A 3,777-nucleotide genomic window follows, 5' to 3' on the forward strand; every position below is an offset into this window, starting at 1 on the left:
AGCCAGGCCCTGGAGAATACAAATGCCTCATTTTCTTAGAATATTGGTTTTTTTAGGGTGGTTCTCCCTAATCTAATGACTTGCTGACCAGCTCTCAACTGCCACATTTGCCTACAGGAGGTTAATTAGGCTAACTGAAGGAAGGTGCTCTGTGGAAACAGAAAACAAGAGAGCGAACTCAATGCACAAACTGATTTGTGTGATTCCCTCTGCGTAGAAGGGGACACAGTGTTACAAGCTTTGTTTAAGGGACAGATTACGATCTCCCTTCTCTAGTTGTCTGTAGCAAGAAAAGGAATAAGGACAAAGGCGCAGAGATGTTTAATGGTTTATCCAAAGTAACCCTACTGTCTATGTTGCACCAAGTCTCCATAGAAAAGTAACTCACAAGTAGTAAAGTTGAATACAGTATAAAAATACTGTATAAATACTGGGTGGAATCCAGTATTCTGATTCTCAGATCCTTTGGGACCGAATTTATCTCTGAATTGGCCCTCATAGAGTTTTCTCAAAGTGCAAAACCTTGTTCTCATCCCACTTAACGTTTTTATTTTCTACCTTGTCTTCATTTAAAGTTTGGCTATATTTGTGAGGGATTTTTTTTCTACCTTGTCTTCATTAAAATCTTGGCAATATTTGTGAGAGATTTTTTTTTCCCTCCCAACAAAACAAGAATTTCCAGAATGGAATGCTGCAGTGTCTTTTCAGGAGTTCAGAGATCTTCTGAAGCCCCTTCTAAATAAGAGCCATCCTTGCAGCTCACTGTTCACCATCTATATATAAACTAAGATTTCAGAATTGTCTCCTATCCAAAGGATGATGTCATTTTCTTTATTTATGCTGTTAGATCCGATCTAAATTATTTGTAATCAACTATATTGAGCAACTTGAGTTCCTATCAGTACCAGTAATCATAGACCAGAAAAAGCACCAACAATTTAGAAATTAGAATTCATTGCGATAATGAATCAAAGAGAAAAGAGTTGATTTCCTTGCTAATTGGCTTCCTTTCAAGACACTTGGATTTTTATCATGCTTATGTTTTATCTCTATTTTCTTGATTGCAAATAACATCTGTTAATAGTCATGCATTTCTTTTTTTATATGAGTAGACACAACTGAACACTTGGGTGGTGAAAACTTACCCCCTTTCTTCCAATCCATATTGCCAACTTCAGAATTGGTAAGATGAGCTCTTACTCAATGACTCTTTAGAGAAGGAGGACCTACTTATGTTAATATAATGATTTTGGACAGTTTTTCTAGGCCTACAGGAATCAAGTTCCCTCAAAACGGAGCTTTACCACCTTGAAATGCCTCTGCATCCCCTCCCCACGTGGCACACAGTCACGCTGCTCCGGAGACGTCTACTTCAGAACTGTTCTTGGAGTCCTGCTAGCCCGTCCTCACAGGCCCTCTCTGCATACCCTGACACTCAAACTTAAACGTAAAAGGGGAGCATCATGCCCTAATCAGTTTGGGTCAGTGGATAGAGCATCAGCCTGCGGACTCAAGGGTCCCAGGTTCGATTCCGGTCAAGGGCATGTACCTTGGTTGTGGGCACATCCCCAGTAGGGAGTGTGCAGGAGGCAGCTGATCGATGTTTCTCTCTCATCGATGTTTCTAACTCTCTATTCCTCTCTGTAAAAAAATCAATAAAATATATTTTTAAAAAAGGGGGGTGAGAGCATCGTAATTGGAATGGGGCGTGATTTCAAAACACTAGGGAAAATATAGTGTTTAGAACACAAATTTGTCAGCGGGAGCTAACACACACAAAAAAGAGTTAATGGTAGAAGTTTCCTGAGAGTGAAGTCCTATATACACATCTGACAAGGCTTCGGATCAAATTGTGTTTCTGAAATGACACCATTTCTTCATAAACACTGACTTGTCAAACTGCATAAACTTTGGGGTGAGAGTAGTTTTCCGTTTCCTGTGTTGTTTAGTCAACATGGACAATTTCACAAAAACAGAAAGAATGGCTCTGTGTAACATGATGCACTTTCACCCCTGGCAGGCACCATCTTTCACCCTGGGTCAGGACGGGTCTCTGGTATCACAGGTTGCACGTGGGTCAAAGTGTATTATACTTTGGCCATTAGTTCACACAGAACCATTAAACCATGTGGCCTTGAAAAAGAATATGTTGAATAGGCATGCTGAAAGCTTGCTAAAGCTAACAGGGTTTCCCCTGTACAGTTCCTGTTCCGCCTATTCTAATGATTATCAAAACCCACAGACTGATTATTTCTAAAGTTTTGTCCTTGTGCCTATCAAAATGTGCCCCATCAGTGTTGAACGTTTACTTGTGCAGAGCACGCATCTAGTATATCGATTTCTTTTTCCAAAAGCATTAAGCTGATGTCTGTTGAACGCAATACAAGGTAGGGCAATTCCCTTGACAAAAATACCAAAAAAAAAAAAAGAGTTTGAATCCAGGAAATATTTACAAGTCCTGAGTGAAACACAAAACAAAACACCACTATATTAATTTCCGGCAGAACTGCTCAGAAGGCTGTGCAAGGTCTAGCGGAAGAACGGGGTCCTCCTCAATGGCTCTAGCAGGGTGGTCCAGGGGAGTCCCAGGGGGCCTTGGCCTCTGGGAGTCTCCCAAGAAAAGTAAAGGCGCTGGGAGGAGTGCCGCGAACTTTGACCGCAGCGCTGCACAAACAAAAATGACCGCACCCCAGGCGGGCCCGTGGGTAAGTGAAGTTGCAAGGGCTTCCGCGTCCAAAGAGGCCCCGCCCCGCCTCATTCTGCCCCGAGGTCAACTCCACCAATCCTTGGGCGCCATCGACCGCTCGGCTCCTCAGGCACCTTCAATCAAGTACCTATATCCGGGCCCAGGCCTGTGCCCCGCGATCAAGGAAGGTCAGTAGAGAGCCTATCAGAGTCGAGCTAGGGGCGTGGTCTGGGGGCGGAGGGCGGGCGGATGAGCCCGTGGGGCGGAGCGCGCTCGGCGCAGTCGGGTGCGATTGGCCACCCCTGGCAAGAGCCGCACCTCGGACAGCAGCAGCGGCGGCTGCGGGAGGGTCCGTGTGGCGCCCGGCGGCAGCGGCGGCGGCGGGGTCCTGCGGGAGAGAGTGGGACGCGACGCCGAGACCGCGGACGGAGCCTCCGCGCGGCCGGCCCCTGCACTCAGCGGCGGGACTCAGGGACCCTCCAGGGGACCAGCGGCAGAAGAGCGACCGGGGAACAAGTGTGGGAGAGGAAGCGGCGGCGGCGACGCCGGGCCGGGTGCTGACAGCAGGTCTGAGGTGAGCGCACCCGGGGCGCGGGACTGTGACAGCAGGAGCCGAGGCGGGGGGACCCTGGGCGGGACGAGGTCGGCGAGGACCCGAGGAAGGGGAGTTCCGGAGCGGGTCTGGCCGTCCGGACTGTGGAGAACAGACCCCAAGAGGGGCTCAGGGGGGGACCCTAAGCGGGACAGGGAACGTGAGTCCGAGGGGTACCCCGCGAGGGTCCGGGACAGCGGGTCTGAAGAGAGGGGACCCCGCGAGGGTCCGGGACAGCGGGTCTGAAGAGAGGGGACCCCGAGAGCGAGCGGGACCGCGGGTCTGAGGGGAGTTCGCGCGAGGGGCCGGGACAGGTGTGAGGGGGTCCCCGCGAGGGCGGCTGGGACTGACGGCAGGTCTGATGGGGTCGGGATAGCGGGTCTGAGGGGCACGGGGACCTCGAGAGGCCCAGGGCCAGCAGATCGTGGGGGGTGGGCCCCCGAGGGGGACCGGCCCAACTGGCCTGAGGGTGGGGGACCGAGAGGGGCTCGGAGAAGCC

At 50.1% G+C, this 3,777-nt stretch overlaps 1 protein-coding gene across 5 annotated transcripts in view; it reads left to right on the forward strand.

Annotated features, from left to right (window-relative positions):
* Positions 1-3,004: 3,004 nt before the first annotated feature.
* The window catches only part of TAOK3 (TAO kinase 3), a 153,757-nt gene continuing 152,984 nt past the window's right edge, over positions 3,005-3,777 (forward strand). For 3 of the 5 annotated variants that reach the window (XM_014462472.2, XM_023760400.1, XM_006096562.2), the window contains exon 1: positions 3,009-3,260. The gene's annotated coding sequence lies outside the window, so the exon portion shown is untranslated. Of the gene's footprint in view, positions 3,261-3,777 lie in introns of all 5 variants that reach the window. The other 2 variants (XM_023760401.1, XM_014462471.2) reach the window with 2 other exon arrangements.

The sequence above is a fragment of the Myotis lucifugus genome, unplaced genomic scaffold (assembly GCF_000147115.1).
Source record: "Myotis lucifugus unplaced genomic scaffold, Myoluc2.0 scaffold_181, whole genome shotgun sequence".
Lineage (NCBI taxonomy): Eukaryota > Metazoa > Chordata > Mammalia > Chiroptera > Vespertilionidae > Myotis > Myotis lucifugus.